This window comes from Moschus berezovskii, chromosome 22, assembly GCF_049115385.1.
Source record: "Moschus berezovskii isolate FMDL1 chromosome 22, NW_MosBer_1.0, whole genome shotgun sequence".
NCBI classification, from domain to species: Eukaryota; Metazoa; Chordata; class Mammalia; order Artiodactyla; family Moschidae; genus Moschus; species Moschus berezovskii.
The window spans coordinates 53653404-53671265 of record NC_142481.1 but is presented as its reverse complement, the minus strand read 5'-3'; positions in this window follow the sequence as shown (position 1 = coordinate 53671265).

The window sequence follows — 17862 nt, the reverse complement described above, 5'->3', positions numbered from 1 at the left end:
ATACCAAACATGCTTGATGTGAATTTTTATTCAGAATTTAAACTCTTCAAGGCTGTTAGAAATGTGCTCCCAGACTAGCGTCTTTTTCTTACCACCCCAGAGAAGTTATTTGAGAACAGCTATAGAAGCAAACCAGTTTCTCAGACGTTTGCCCTGACAAACCGCAGGAAGTAGTGGCTGCTGGTTCTCAATTGTTTCCTTACTCGCACCCCCCAGCATTTCTCTTCCTCTAACATTATCCCTTGAGACCCTCCCCTAATGCCTTTTTGGTTTACGGTCTTGTCAAGTCTCTAAAAGAAAAAGACAATGAGTTCAGCAGCATTAAATTCCCGTGTAGCATCACCCGCAACCTTGGGCTCCTAATGATGTTAAGCATCTGCATTTAGCTGTAGGTTCTTTAAAACTTTGAGTGAATGAGGAAGGCTGGGTATGGTATGTGAGTCACTGCCTGAAAACCAGAGCGATGGTGACTGGTCACACTCGCCAAACTCCCAGATGACTCTGGAAATAAAGGAGTTTGTCTCCACAAGTCATGTCAACTCTGCTAGAAAAGAATCTGCTCAACCCTCACACACTGAGGCTTCCACCAAGTGAGGTTAGGTCCTGGAAGCTGGGACACCTCTCCAGTTCAGAACTCCTGTTCCCAAGGGGCCCTGGCCACCACTGGGAAATGGAACATTCTGTCACTCCCTGACACACCTGCACCAATGCAGACTGTACACATCGTGGGATGCTCATGGCTTCGTGGTGATCACCTTGGCTACTCATCTATACTTTCCTACCTTGTGGATGTATTTTGACAAATGATTCCTATGGTCACTAGCAAACATCTGCCTTCTAGATGGAACAGTATCATTTCCCAATAGTTAAGCTTAAATTTCAGGATTGAGCAGTTTGGCAGCATTTAGCTGCAAAAGGAGTTTTGTGGTCTCAGGAGGGAGGGCAGCCCCACAGAGAGTGAATTCCATGCCCACAGGACCAGCAAGGACCCAGAAAGCCCCACCCAGGTGAAGCCCACAGACAAAAGAACACCCTTCCCTCGTCTCTGAGACTGAAGAAAATTCCTCCAAGTTCGTCCGCCCAGGCCTCAGCTCTTCAGAGCACTCAAAGGTCACTGACATCAAGAAGTTTTCCAGCTGCAATCTTTGTCTCCTTGGCCCTCAGAAAACACACCCCCAGACCACTGCTGGTGATTTACTGCCTCTTACCTTTTATGCTTCACTGACTGCTAAAGCTTTTGACTGTTTGGATCACAGCAAACTGAAAAATTCTTGAAGAGATGGAAATACCAAACCATCTTATCTGTCTCGTGAGAAACCTGTATGCACATCAAGAAGCAATAGTTAGAATCCGACGGCACAATGGACTGGTTCAAAATTGGGAAAGGAGTATGACAAGGCTGTATAAATGTCACCCTGCTTATTTAACTTTATGCAGAGTACATCCTGTGAAATGCCAGACTGGATGAATCACAAACTGGAATCAAGATTGCTGAGAGAAATATCAACAACCTCAGATATGCAGATAATACCCACCCTAATGGAGAAAGCAAAGAGGGACTAAAGAACCTCTTGATAAAGGTTAAAGAGAATGAAAACACTGGCTTAAAACTCAGCATTCAAAAAACTAAGATCATGGCATCTGGTCCCATCACTTCATGGCAAATAGATGGGAAAAAAAAATGGAAACAGTGAGAGACTTTATTTTCTTGTGCTTCAAAATCACTGTGGACAGTGACTGCAACCATGAAATTAAAAGACGCTTCCTCCTTAGAATAAAAGCTTTGACAAACCTAGACAGTGTATTAAAAAGCGGAGATACCACTTTGCCAGCGAATGTTCGTATAGTCAAAGCTATGGTATTTCCAGTTGTCATGTACAGATGTAAGAGTTGGACCATGAAGAAGGCTGAGCACTGAAGAATTGATGCTTTCAAACTGTGGTGCTGGAGAAGACTTTTAAGAGTCCCTTGGACAGTAAGGAGGTCAAACCAGTCAATCCTAAAGGAAATCAACTGTGAATATTCATTGGAAGGACTGATGCTGAAGCTCCAGTACTTTAGCCACCTGATGCAAATAGCCAACTCATTGGAAAAGACCCTGATGCTGCGAAAGATTGAGAGCAGCAGAAGGGGGTGACAGATGATGAAATGGCTGGATGGCGTTATCAACTCAATGGACATGAGTTTGAGCAAACTCTAGGAGACAGTGAAGGACAAGGAAGCCTGGTGTGCTACAGTCAATGGAGCAGCAGATTCAGACATGACAGTGACTGAACAACAGCAACCTTTTATGGGTCTTGGAAAGTTGCCATCAAAATCCAGTGTTTCCAGGAAGACATTTTAAATATTAAATATTAAACTATAGACCTGTTATGGAGAAGAAAACCAGCTAATGTTAATGGGCTGTAAATAATCATCACAAAACTCATTTCTGGAAATTTAAAGAATACGGTTGTTTCTTTTAATGATACATTCTCCTGGTAATAGACCTCTTGACTGAGTCCGCTCCACAATCCTGCTGAGACAAGGGACAGGCCCAAATTCTCTGCAGAATAGAAGCCTCAACTGGCCTGCTACACAAATTGCAAGGCTGCAAAACAGTGTCCCAGAAAGAAATCAGACTTGCCCCTTGATAGGCAGACAGTTCTTGATCAACTCCCCTCAGTCAGAACCCGTGTTCCTTGGACCCATAATTAAGAATCTTAGAGAAAAGGACTGCTTGAAACTAGCTGAAAAATTGCGCTGTCTTGCCTGCAGAATTTCAAAAAGGCTGTTGATTATCAGGTCAGCCTTGGGGTCCATGAGCCCTCATCACGGTTGATTATATGAAACATCCATTTGGCCAGCATCGCCCAAAGGAAATACAGTAGGATTCAGTGGGTCAATCTCATTTTCTCAAGTTCTGACAGGCTTTGAGATGACCTGTGACTCAGCCTCGTCCTCCCGAGAAGGAAAAGCAGTGCTTCTGGCACAGCTGAGCTGGAGTTTCTGGAATCACTGAGCGCATATACCCGCCAGGAACTGCTAGCATGTCTTGGGTATATTATCCTAATCTGTATTCCAGAACAGTTCTGGACGAGATGTGTGAGTAATACTTTAACTGGGGGCTGTTGGGCAAGTTTAGAACATGAAGAATCTCTTTCTTAGTGATCCAGTGTTATCCAACTCTGCAACCCAGTGGACGATAGCCCGCCAGGGTTCTCTGCCCATGGGATTCTCCAGGCAAGAATACTGGAGTGGGTTGCCATTCCCTTCTCCAGGTGATCTTCCTGACCCAGGGATCAAACCCAGAATCTCTTGCATTGCAGGTAGATTCTTGACCATCTGAGCCAGCAGGGAAGCCCTGTGATCCAGTAAATTGGGTGAGAATTCTTTGACACAAAAGCAGACCCTGGGGTTGGGGCCTGGCAACCTGAGCTTTTGGTTTTGGTTGGTCTTTTGTTGTTTGTTTGTGTTTTTAATGTCTTTGGTCAATTTATTTTTTAATCTATTTTTAATTGGAGGATAATTGCTTTGCAGTGTTGTGTTAGTTTCTGCTGTAGAACAGCGTGAATCGGCTATAAGTATACATGTCTCCTCCTCCTCAAGCCTTTCCCCCACCACCACCCCCATCCTACCCATCTAGGTCATCACAGAGCACCAGGTTGAATCAGCCTGAGTTGTAACATGACCACCAGGAGACTGAGCCCCCTCAAGTGTGAGAACCAGATCCCTCGGGTGCCAGCTCCAGTTGTCTGATGGTTTCAGGGGATCAGACTAGTCTAAACACAAGAAGCCCCCGGAGGATGAACATGCAGATTCCTGGGCTCCTCTCCTGTAGAGTCTGATCCAGTACATGTGGGACAGGGGCTGGGAGTCCATGCATTCAATCAGTTCTCCCGTCATTTATTTTTTATATTCTTTCTTAAACTCAGGAAAACACTACACAGAGAAATGAGGCGGCAGGGAAAATACCCTCACTCTGAGTCACTCGGGCCGCAGCCGGGTCTAAGGTGATTTGAAAGGAATTGAGTCTTAATTACCCAGAACATCAGAGCACGGGGAAGAGCATGACCTTTCAGGCCCCATGAAATGAGGAGCTCGCCCTCCAGCCCAAGGAGCTGAGCATGAAGAGCTCTCACTCCACAAGGACTTGAAGCACTTTAAATCAATTTGCTTCTTATTAAGATGCACTTCAATAAGAAATCATTTCAACTCTTAAGCCACAAAAGGATAGCCAGTCATTTAAAGCTTCCTGAGTGCTTTGGTTGATTAAAAAGGTTTTAAAGAGTATGGTAAATATTTTAACAGAAGGATAAGTCATTCAATAAGAAGATTATTTATTAAAAACTAGTAATTTATTTAGTTCATATATCTCTATTTTCATGGAAATACATTCTTTCCATCTGGGCCTACTTTTCTACTCCCACAGCAGATTACCCTGTGAATTGATCATTCTGTAATACACAAATACATTGAAGTATAATTTAACTTGTGAAAGGAATGAGATTTTACTAATAACAAGGCATAACAGTAAAATTACATTTAAAAAGAACTCTTGGAGAGTTTTAAGCATAGTTTCATGTACTTAAAAAGAAATCATGTTTGCTATTTTGGAAAAAGAACGAGTTTCTTGTTTATCATCCATCCTAAAGGAAGTAGCATGACTGTTTTTCCTTCTTATTGATAAGAAGGAAAGCATTTAATGCTTAGGTCCAAAACCAAGGATTATATTCAAGTACCTACGGTCAAATATTTTATTTCTATAATAAAAAGAAAATTAGAATAGTTTCCGTTGCAAGCAATGAGTAAAAATGGACTTAACAGTAAGGATATTTAATGACCTCGTAAAAAAGTCCAGAGGTAGGCAGTTCTGGGGATGTGTAATTTATCAGTTCCGTGTCGACCAACTCCTGGCTGGCTGCTCTGTTCTTCTGACTTCCCCATCATCCTGATGCAACATCTCCACGTGGCACGTCTGGGGACCAACCAAACACCCCTCTCATAACCCTTTGTCCCTGTCCCTTTCTGCTGTGGGTGCGTCGTGTCCTCTCATGAGATATGTTGAAATCCTGCCCCAGGACTTCAGAATGTGACCTTACTGGCAAGCAGAGTCTTTGCAGATGTCATCAAGTTAAGATGAGGCAATGCTGGGTTGCAGTGGGCCCTCATCCAGTGACTGGGGCCCTTTGAAGAAGAGACGCAGAGAGAGACACAGACACAGCGTCCTGTGACACTGCGGGCCAACTCTGGAGTGATGTGTCTGCAAACCAAGGAGCACCAGCAACACCAGTGATGGGGGGAGGCTCTCCTCTGGTGGCTTAAGAGTCGAAACGACTTCTTATTGAAGTGCATCTTAATAAGAAGCAAACTGATGTAAAGTGAAGAGTGAATGAGGACTCTTCACTGTCAGCCCCTTGGGCTGAAGGGCAAGGGCCTCACAGCCTCCAAAAAGGAACAACCCGGGACACCTTGATTTGGGACTGGCAGCTCACCTTCATCTCTGCCTGCATCTGCCCTTTGTCCTAGAAGCTCTGAACCCTCCCTTCTTCTCCAGACCTCACTAACTCATTCGGGCTATCTCTGGGTGCCTGGTTTAGCATTTTACAGTTGGCTTTTTAAAAGAAATCAAAGCTAGCATATCAAGGGTTAACTTGCTCTCTTGAGATTAAGATTTTTGTTTTCATAAGCAAGAAAAATGAGATTGCTCTGGTGCTGGCAACTTCAGTAATCAAAGAGAACCTTAAGAAAACTGAGCATTGCAAAGGGAAGAGGGAAATCATGAAAATGAACTGAGTCCACTCAACCAAACATTTTATTAAAGATTTACAAACATATGACACAGCTAAAGGAATTTGCACAGTGAGCACCTGTGTCCACACCTCGGTTAACACGTGGCAGTACTCACTTTGTGGTATCTCTGTTCTCTTTCCACCCCTCTCCCCATCTGAGAATTAGTTTTTTAATTAGATGATTGTCAAATTGCCCTGGGGACTCTCTGTAGTGAAAGTGTAGAGCAGAGTCTGAGTGCCTCCTTTCCAAGTTCATCAGCCCTTTGTAGACAGAAGCCCTTTGTACCTCCGCCCACCCCTGTAATACTGGGATTTATAAGAAGAAACACATACTTGGTCTTTGCCCCAATTCTGGCTCAGAGATCCTGAGACCCTGAGATTAGTGATGCGAACTATAAAGATGTCTTGATAGCCAGAACAAACCACACCTGAGGTTACCTTAATGAGGTGATTTTTGGAAATCAGCTAAGGATAGGGCTGATTGCCAGGGGAAACAGCCCTGTGATTGGAGGGTTGGAAATCTCGGTCCCACCCCCACACTTCCAGGGGGTGGGAGGGGTTGGAGGTTGACTTTGTTGCCAGGGGCCAGTGGTTTAATCAACCATGCCTCAGTAAGGAAGCCACCATAAAAACCCAAAACACGGGGGCTCAGAAGGTGTCCAGGCTGGTGAAGACAGTCACATCAGGGAGTGTGGTGCACCCGCACCTCTTCCCAGACCCTGCCCCGTGCAGCTCTTCCATCCGGATGTCATCTAGTTGGTAAGTAAAATATTTTCCTGAGTTCTCTGAGCCACTCTAGCAAATTAATCAAACCCAAAGAGAGGGTCGTGGAAACTTCTGAATTATAGCTGTTAGGGCAGGAGCACAGGTAACACCTGTACTGTGATTGGAGCTGACCCAGAGCCCTGAGCCCGAGGCATGAGATGCTGTCACCTAGTAGGTGGTGTCAGAGGCCACGTGAACTGCAGGACCCCCAGCTGCTGTCGGGGGATTGCTGGGTATGGAAGAGTGAACCCACATGTGGGAGTGGGCTCTGAACCTTACCCCACCACCCCTCAACCAACACATATCTCTGTTCATGGCCCCTGAAATCTGTCCCCAACCCAACCTGCATCTCGGCCTGGTAACCTTCTATTCAAACTTTAAGACCCAATTCAACTGTTCCCTTTCAAGGGGTTAAAAAAAAAAAAACACATGCTAGCCTCAGTTCTCTCAAGGAGAGATACCCTTCCTCTTTTGTGATCCGCAGTGTTTTAAACATGCCTTTAATACGCATCACAGTATCCTTGCCGTGTGTCTGGCGCCTGGCACAAGTCCTGGCGCGTTGCAGGTATGCACTCCCTAAAATAAACTAAGCAGCCCCACTTGTACGTGTGCAACCCTTCCTAGAAGTGTCATGTCAGATGTAAGTTCAAGCTGCCCTGTGACACCTGTCATCACTCCCATTAGTGGACCAGCCTAAGAGCTCACATACACGTTGGCGAAGGTGCACACCGTGGCCCTCCTTCTATATAAGGGATAATTCTATTGCAGCTAAAAGCATGAAACAATATACTGTCTAAGCAGGTGTTTTCTAAAGAGTGGATAAAAATAGCTGCTATTCAAAACAAACCAAAAAAAATGTTCTGTGATTAAGCTGGGAAAACATGAACTAAGCAACGTGCACAGATTTCTCCAGTATTTCTCGAAACTTTGAGTCTGCTGACATCCAACGTGAATTTCTAAGATGTGACTGTGAAGAAAGGCTTCCAGAAGAGAGCCCTGGAATGGCCAGCTCCACAGGGACAAACCCTGGGAGATCCTCCTCTCTCAACTCTGTTAAGCTGCTTTGCCTTGCACCCCCACATCCTGCTTTTCAGGCTTAACACTGAATTTCTCATTCTGTGCTAAACGTGATGGAGTTACCCTGGGCTTTTCTGTGTTTCAGTCTGGACGTAGCCCATTGTGTAACTCAACTGTGGGATCTGGTGTAACACCATCCAGCTGGCGACCACTGGGAAAGGAAGGTTCCAGGCAACCACTAGGATGTGTCTTTGTCACAGAAGAACCCAGCCCTCAAGAAGAGTCTGTGTTATCAGCATACAAAGCCTTAAGGGAGCCAGAACTGCCATGGGAATCCCTGGGGAAATGCCCAGCACCTAAAATCGGCAAAAAGATTTGTTGCATGTTTCTTCTTGTTGTCAGTTTCATTTCATAACCAGCATAGTAAATTTCAGTTACCTACTACCCATCTGTTTTTGAAAGCGTGCAGTAGGTTTTACATTTTCTTGCAACCATTTAAGTGAAAATAAAATGTTAATGACAATACACAAACACACAAAAATGTTTCCATACCACGCAGCCTGCAGTTCTAAAAACTGCCGACTGGCTGACCTGGAAACAGTCACCTTCCAGGCTCTGTGCCCAGAGCAGTGCCTGGCAGAAAGGAAAAGGGCAGCTAACAGTGGATGGTGGGATACTGTTTGCCCTGGAAAGCTGTGCTCAGAGAGAATACGGACCCCAGGAGTCAATCTCAAAAATCTGCAGTGCCCTGATGAGAAGAAGGGTTCTCAGAATGTCGTCTGAGCTAAAGGGAGATAGACTCTGGTGCCGGCTTCCTGAGACCTGGTGACCAATGCTCCCTGAGCGTCTGCGTCTCCTCTCACTCCAGGCTGGATGTTTTGTATTTTTAATATTGTATTTTTGAGTGTCTAACCTCTACTCTGCCTCTTGAGAAACCTGTATGCAGGTCAGGAAGCAACAGTTAGAACTGGACATGGAACAACAGACTGGTTCCAAATAGGAAAAGGAGTCCATCAAGGTTGTATATTGTCACCCTGCTTATTTAACTTATATGCAGAGTACATCATGAGGAACGCTGGGCTGCAAGAAGCACAAGCTGGAATCAAGATTGCTGGGAGAAATATCAATAACCTCAGATATGCAGATGACACCACCCTTATGGCAGAAAGTGAAGAGGAACACAAAAGCCTCTTGATGAAAGTGAAAGAGGAGAGTGAAAAAGTTGGCTTGAAGCTCAACATTCAGAAACTAAGATCATGGCATCTGGTCCCATCACTTCATGGGAAATAGATGGGGAAACAGTGGAAACAGTGGCAGACTTTATTTTCTTGGGCTCCAAAATCACTGTGGATGCTGATTGCAGCCATGAAATTAAAAGATGCTTACTCCTTGGAAGGAAAGTTATGACCAACCTAGATAGCATATTAAAAAGCAGAGACATTACTTTGCCAACCAAGGTCCATCTAGTCAAGGCTATGGTTTTTCCCATGGTCATGTATGGATGTGAGAGTTGGACTGTGAAGAAAGCTGATCGCTGAAGAATTGATGCTTTTGAACTGTGGTGTTGGAGAAGACTCTTGAGAGTCCCTTGGACTGCAAGGAGATCCAACCAGTCCATTCTAAAGGAGATCAGTCCTGGGTGTTCACTGGAAGGACTGATGCTAAAGCTGAAACTCCAATACTTTGGCCACCTCATGCAACGAGTTGACTCACTGGAAAAGACTCTGATGCGGGGAGGGATTGGTGGTGGGAGGAGATGGGGACGACAGAGAATGAGATGGCTGGATGGCATCACTGACTCGATGGACATGAGTTTGAGTGAACTCCGGGAGTTGGTGATGGACAGGGAGACCTGGGGTGCTGTGATTCATGGGATCGCAAAGAGGAGGACACGACTGAGCGACTGAACTGAACTGAACTGAACCTCTACTCTAGATTTTTAATCTTACCTTTTTGGTATTTGTTATCAATTTTGTACCTTTAAGAATCTAATCTTCAGTATTCACTTTCACTTAGGGTTGTGATTACTGGTTTATTGGTCTCTGCCCTTTTGATTCTGCCTTTTCTCCCCCAAGTCACTATCTCCTCCCTCCCCATTTTCTTCTCTGCTTAACTCTGTGAATCTCTCTGGGTGTTCTGGGCTGTGGAGAACACTTAGGGAACTGAGTACTGGCTGGATTGCTCTCTTCCCTTTTGACTCTTCATCTTCTCCTCCTGGGCACCTCTGTCTCCCTCCTCCCTCTTCTCTCCTCCATGTGACTCTGTGTTACATGTGAACCTCTCTGGGTGTCCCTCACTGTGGAGAATCTTTTCACCATTAACCTAGATGTTTTATCATCTGTGCTGTATGAATGGAGAAGTCTTGAGGCTACTGTAAGAATAAGACTGAAAGCCAGAGGCAGAAGGCTTAAATCCAAAACTTGAGAACACCAGAGAACTCCTGATTCCAGGGAACATTAATTGACAAGAGCTCATTCAAAAGCCTCCATAACTACACTGAAACCAAGCTCCACTCAAGAGCCAACAAGTTCCAGAGCAAGACATACCACGCTAATTCTCCAGCAATGCAGGCACACAGCCCTGAACATTAAAATATAGGCTGCCCAAAGTCACACCAAACCCATAGACACCCCAAAACTCACTACTGGATACTTCATTGCACTTCAGAGAGAAGAGATCTAACTCTACCTACCAGAACACTCAAATTTCCCTAACCAGGAAACCTTCACAAGCCACTAGTCCAACCACACCCACAGGGAGCAACCTCCATAATACAGCGGAGCCACAAACTTCCAGCCTACAGAAAGGGCACCCCAAACACAGCAATCTAAATAAAATGAAAAGGCAGAGAAATAATCAGAAGGCAAAACAGCAAGATCAATGCCCACCAAACCAAACAAAAGAGGAGGAGATAGCAAGTCTACCTGAAAGAGAATTCGGAATGATGATCCAAAACCTTGAAAACAAAATGGAGTTACAGATAGACTAGAGACAAGGATTGAGAATATGCAAGAAAAGTTTAACAAGGACCTAGAAGAAATAAAACAAAAAAAGAGTCAGTCAATAATGAATAATGCAATAACTGAGAACAAAAGCACTCTGGAGGGAACCAACAGAGGAATAACGGAGGCAGAATACAGAATAAGTGAGGTGGAAGACAAAATGGTGGAAATAAACGAGGCAGAGAGGAAAAAAGAAAAAAGAATGAAAAGAAATGAGGACAACCTCAGAGACCTCTGGGACAATGTTAGATGCCCCAACATTCAAATCATAGGCGTCCCAGAAGAAGAAGACAAAAAGAAAGGGCATGAGAAAATACTTGAGGAGACAATAGTTGAAAACTTCCTAAAATGGGGAAGGAAATGACCACCCAAGTCCAGGAAACCCAGAGAGTCCCAAACAGGATAAGCCCAAGGCAAAACACCCCAAGACACATAATAATCAAATTATCAAAGAGAAAATATTAAAAGCAGCAAGGGAAAAGCAACAAATAACACAAAAGGGGATCCCCGTAAGGATAACAGCTGATCTTTCAGTAGAAACTCTTCAGGCCAGAAGGGAATGGCAAGACATACTTAAAGTGATGAAAGAGAAAAACCTATAACCCAGATTACTATACCCAGCAAAGATCTCATTCAAATATGAAGGAGAAATCAAAAGCGTTACAGACAAGCAAAAGTTGAGAGAATTCAGCACCACCAAACCAGCTCTTCAACAAATGCTAAAGAATCTTCCCTAGACAGGAAACACAGAAAAGGTTTATAAACTCAAACCCAAAACAACAAAGTAAATGGCAACAGGAACATACTTATCAATAATTACCTTAAGTGTAAATGGGCCGAATGCCCCAATTAAAAGACAAAGATTGGCTGAATGGATAAAAAAACAAGACCCCTATATATGTTGTCTACAAGAGACCCACTTCAAACCAAGGGACACATACAGACTGAAAGTTAAGGGCTGGAAAAAGATATTTCGTGCAAATGGAGACCAAAAGAAAGCAAGAGTATCAATACTCATATCGGATAAAATAGACTTTGAAATAAAGGCTATTAAAAAGAGAAAAAGAAGGACACTGCATAATGATCAAAGGATCAATCCAAGAAGCTATAACATTTATAAATATATATGTACCCAATATAGGAGCACCACAATATGTAAGACAAATGCTAACAAATATGAAAGGGGAAATTAACAGTAACATAATAGTGGGAGACTTTAATACCCCATTCACACCTATGGATAGATCAACCAAACAGAAAATTTGTGAAGAAACACAAACTTTAAATGATACAATGGACCAGTTACACCTAATTGATATCTATAGGACATTTCACCCAAAAAAATGAATTTCATCTTTTTCTCAAGTGTACTCGGAACATTCTCCAGGATAGATCACATCCTGGGCCATAAATATAGGCTTGGTAAATTCAAAAAAATTGAAATAATTTCAAGCACCTTTTCTGATCACAATGCAGTAAGATTAGATGCCAACTACAGGAAAAAAACTATTAAAAATACAAACATATGGAGGCTAAACAACATGCTTCTGAATAACCAACAAATCACAGAAGAAATCAAAAAAGAAATATGCATAGAAATAAATGAAAATGAAAACGCAACAACCCAAAACCAATGGGATTCAGTAAAAGCAGTGCTAAGAGGAAGGTTCATAGCAATACAAGTTTACCTCAAGAAACAAGAGAAAAGTCAAATAAATAACCTAACTTTACAGCTAAAGCAACTAGAAAAAGAAGAAATGAAGAACCCTAGGGTTAGTAGAAGGAAAGAAATCATAAAAATTAGGGCAGGAAAAATGAAAAAGAAACAAAGGAGATTATAGCAAAAATCAACAAAACTAAAAGCTGGTTCTTTGAGAAGATAAATAAAATAGACAAGCCATTAGCCAGACTCATCAAGAAAAAAAGGGAGAAGAATCAAATCAATAAAATTAGAAATGAAAATGGAGAAATCACAACAGACAACACAGAAATACAAAGGATCATAAAAGACTACTATTAGTAACTGTATGACAATAAAATGGGCAACTTGGAAGAAATGGATGAATTCTTAGAAAAGTATAAGCTTCCAAAACTGAACCACCAAGAAACAGAAAATCTTAACAGACACATCACAAGCACGGAAATTGAAATTGTAATCAAAAATCTTCCAACAAACAAAAGCCCATGACTAGATAGCTTCACAGGTGAATTCTACCAAAAACTTAGAGAAGAGCTAACACCTATCCTACTCAAACTCTTCCAGAAAACTGCAGAGGAAGGTAAACTGCCAAACTCATTCTATGAGGCCACCATCACCCTAATACCAAAACCAAAGATGCCACAAAAAAAGAAAACTATAGGCCAACATCACTGATGATCATAGATGCAAAAATCCTCAACAAAATTCTAGCAAACAGGATCCAACAACATATTTAAAAAGATCATACATCATGACCAAGTGGGCTTTATCCTAAGGATGCAAGGATTCTTCAATATTTGCAAATCAATGAATGTGATACACCACATTAACAAATTGAAAGATAAAAACCATATGATTATCTCAATAGATACAGAGAAAGCCTTTGACAAAATTCAACATCCATTTATGATAAAAAATAAATAAATAAATAACCCTCCAGAAGGCAGGCATAGAAAGAACATACCTCAACATAATAAAAGCCATATATGATAAACCCACAGCAAACATTATCCTCAATGGTGAAAAATTGAAAGCATTTCCCCTAAAGTCAGGAATAAGACAAGGGTGCCCACTCTCAGCACTACTAGTCAACATAGCTTTGGAAGTTTTAGCCACAGCAATTAGAGAAATAAAAGGAACCCAGATTGGAAAAGAAGTAAAACTCTCACTGTTTTCAGATGACATGATCCTCTACATAGAAAACCCTAAAGACACCACCAGAAAATTACTAGAGCTAATCAATGAATATAGTAAGGTTGCAGGATATAAAATCAACACACAGAAATTCCTTGCATTCCTATACACTAACAATGAGAAAACAGAGAAATTAAGGAAACAATTCATTCACCATTGCAATGAAAAGAATAAAATACTTAGGAATAAATCTACCTAAAGAAACAAAAGACCTATATATATATAGAAAACTATAAAACACTGATGAAAGAAATCAAAGATGACAATAGATGGAGAAATATACCATGTTCATGGATCAGAAGAATCAATACAGTGAAAACTGTATACTGCCCAAAGCAATCTATGAATTCAATGCAATCCCTATCAAGTTACCAACGATATTTTTCAAAGAACTAGAACAAATAATTTCACAATTTGTATGGAAATACAAAAAACCTCGAATAGCCAAAGCAATCTTGAGAAAGAAGAGTGGAACTGGAAGAATCAACCTGCCTGACTTCAGACTATACTCCAAAGCTACAGTCATCAAGACAGTATGGTACTGGCACAAAGACAGAAATATAGATCAATGGAACAAAATAGAAAGCCCAGAGATAAATCCACGCACCTATGGACACCTTATCTTTGACAAAGGAGGCAAGAATATACAATGGAGAAAAGACAATCTCTTTAACAAGTGGTGCTGGGAAAACTGGTCAACAACCAGTTTGAATGGTGGTTGCAAGGATTGCAAAGCAAAAATAAACAAATCAGTTCAGTTCAGTTCAGTCGCTCAGTCGTGTCCGATTCTTAGCGACCCCATGAATCACAGCACGCCAGGCCTCGATGTCCATCACCAACTCCCGGAGTTCACTCAAACTCATGTCCACAGAGTTGGTGATGCCATCCAGCCATCTCATTCTCTGTCGTCCCCGTCTCCTCCTACCCTCAATCACTCCCAGCATCAGTCTTTTCCAGTGAGTCAACTCGTCGCATGAGGTGGCCAAAGTATTGCAGTTTCAGCTTTAGCATAAGTCCTTCCAATGAACACCCAGGGTTGATCTCCTTTAGAATGGACTGGTTGGATCTCCTTGCAGTCCAAGGGACTCTCAAGAGTCTTCTCCAGCACCACAGTTCAAAAGCATCAATTCTTCGGCGATCAGCTTTCTTCACAGTCCAGCTCTCACATCCATACATGACCACGGGAAAAACCATAGCCAAATGGGACCTAATTAAACTTAAAAGCTTCTGCACAATGAAGGAAACTATAAGCAGGGTGAAAAGACAGCCTTCAGAATGGGAGAAAATAATAGCAAACAAAGCAACTGACGAAGAATTAATTTCAAAAATATACAAGCAACTCATGCAGCTCAATACCAAAAAAATAAACAACCCAATCAAAAAATGGGCCAAAAAACTAAACAGACATTTCTCCAAAGAAGACATACAGATGGCTAACAAACACATGAAAAGATGCTCAACATCACTCATTATCAGAGAAATGCAAATCAATACCACAATGAGGGACCATCCCACGCCAGTCAGAATGGCTGCTATCCAAAAGTCTACAAGCAATAAATGCTGGAGAGGGTGTGGAAAAGAGGGAACCCTCTTACACTGTTGGAAGGAATGCAAACTAGTACAGCCACTATGGAGAACAGTGTGGAGATTCCTTTAAAAACTGGAAATAGAACTGCCATTTGATCCAGCAATCCCACTGCTGGGCATACACACCGAGGAAACCAGAATTGAAAGAGACACATGTACCCCAATGTTCAACGCAGAACTGTTTATAATAGTGAGGACATGGAAGCAACCTAGATGTCCATCTGCAGAGGAATGGATAAGAAAGCTGTGATACATATACACAATGAAGTATTACTCAGCTATTAAAGAATAATGTATTTGAATCAGTTCTAATGAGGTGGATGAAACTGGAGCCTATTACACAAAATGAAGTCATAAAGAAAAGCACCAATACAGTATATTAACACATATATATGGAATTTAGAAAGATGGTAATGAAGAGCCTATATGTGAGATAGAAAAGAGACATGGATATAAAGAACAGACTTTTGGATTCTGTGGGAGAAGGCGGGGGTGGGATGATTTGAGAGAATAGCATTGAAACATGTATATTCAGTTCAGTTCAGTCGCTCAGTCGTGTCCGACTCTCCGCGACCCCATGAATCACAGCACGCCAGGCCTCCCTGTCCATCACCAACTCCCGGAGTTCACTCAAACTCATGGATGACCAGTCCAAGTTCAATGCATGAAACAGGGCGCTCAAAGCCGGTGCACTGGGACAACCCTGAGGGATGGGATGGGGAGGGAGGTGGGCGGGGGGTTAGGAATGGGGTCACATGTGCACCCGTGGCTGATTCATGTCAATGTGTGCCCAAAACCACTACAATATTGTAAAGCAATTAGCCTCCAATTAAAATAAATTAATTAATTTTTTTAAAAAAAGCACTAGAACTGGTAATAGGGGAGAAGAGTTGCCTGAACAGAATCAGGTGCCATTTCACACAAAGGATGAACCAAATACTCAGTTCAGGATGATGCTCCTAATTTCCAGGTCCTTCCCACTATTTGCCCATGTTTCCCTCTGAACCATCACCTTCTCCAGCCAACCCAAGTCACTTCCCCTATTGCCTGATAAGCCCAGAGCCCCTTTTTTGACACAAGTGTGGAGCCCAAAGTGTTTCTCTTCTTGTTCACCATTCAGTTTAAAGTTCAACTTGAGCCCTCTAGTCAGTTCATGGCACTAAAATAATTGGAGGACATTTAGTTAATACCCAGTGAACACCAGAAACTATGCCAGGGCCTCCACCATGGGCGCTCCAGCCTGCGTGCTAGTTAGGATCATCTGCAACGCTTTTGCACCAGGCAATGCTGGGACCTGGCCTGCAGAATTGTGACTTTATTGCTCTGGGCAGATTGCCCAGGGCATCAGTGACCCTCCATCACTTTCCCTCCTCCGGGTGAGCACAGCAGCGTTAAGAATCCCTGCACTGAGAGATGAGATCCTTCATCCTACATGTAAGGAGGTGTCGTCTTGGGGGACTAAACAGGGAGGTGACAGATGTGTGATTTAGAAAGAAGGCTGGGGAAGGCAATAGGGCCCTACGTTTGGAATGAAGCCCAACTCTCACTGCAGGACTGGCCACATAACTGGTGGGGCCCAATGCTAAATGAAATGTGGGTCTTTTGTTCAAAATCTATTAATAATTTCTAAGGGGAGGGGTTTCCTAAGCACAAAGCCCTGTTCGAGGTTACAGGGCACGAACTGGCCCAGGCTCATCACGGAAGACCGTGGGTAAGTCACTTGACCACCTTCAAGCTCCTGACTCTCTGTGCTGTGCACATCCCAGTAAGATCATGGACGGGCAGTGCTGGGGGACAGAGTATCATGTACCCATTTGGTGGGTGAAGGGAAGGACAGAGAAGAGAGGAAGGGATGCAGGCTGACCAGCCAGTGTGAAGACCCAGCTCCACCCACAAATTGAAAGATGAGCCTGGTGTCCAGCCCCGCCTTAGAGCCGCCGCAGACTACTAGCTGTGGCCAGCAGAGGACAGCATTGCACAGCTAAGGCATCAGGAGTTGGGGCAAGTCCCAAAGTTGGAGAGAACGATTCACAGGAATGTAGAGACAGGAGCCTGCGTGACTTAAAGCAGACAGGGCCCTAAGAAATAAGGCCTGGCCGTGACCTTCAGCGTGAGACCAGAGCAATAAACAGATTAAAGGCAAAGACACGTGACCCACATGCAATAAAGAGGCAGCATGAAGTAATCGCTTTCCTGGGACCTATAACCCAGTTCCCCTTGGCCTTCATCCCTGGGATGAGAACTTCAGGGTCCTCCCTGCCTGGTTTTCTCAAGACTGGAAAGAGGATGCACTTGATGGGCGCTTCCTCACAGGGTGTTTCATTTGATGTTCACAGTGCCCTAGAGGCATGTTTATATATTCACTTGTTTCTAAGCAGAGGAATAAATGACACTCTGAGCTAGTTCTAGGCTGTGTTGGCTTCCTTTCCACCCCAGGGCCTTTGCACGTGCTGCTTCTTTTCCCTGAAATGCTGTCCGTCCGCTCCACTCCATTCCTGACTGTCACCTACATCTACTTACATCTCAGCATCACTCCTCAGGGAGACCTTTTCAAATCTTGCAGATCTTGCCTTGTTTATCACTTTCATCATAGTGACCCATCCTTCCTTTCAGAACTCCTCTCGTGGTGTGTAGGTATATCTGTGGTTATCTGATTAGCATCTTTCTCTCTCTAGTCTGTAAGCACCAGGATGGCAGGAACTCACCATTTTGCTCACAGCTGACTTTCCAGTGTCTTGGCCATTGCCTGGCCCATGCCTATGAATAGATGTATTCACTGAATAAGTGAATAAACTTGCCCAACATCACATGGCTATTATGAGCCAGA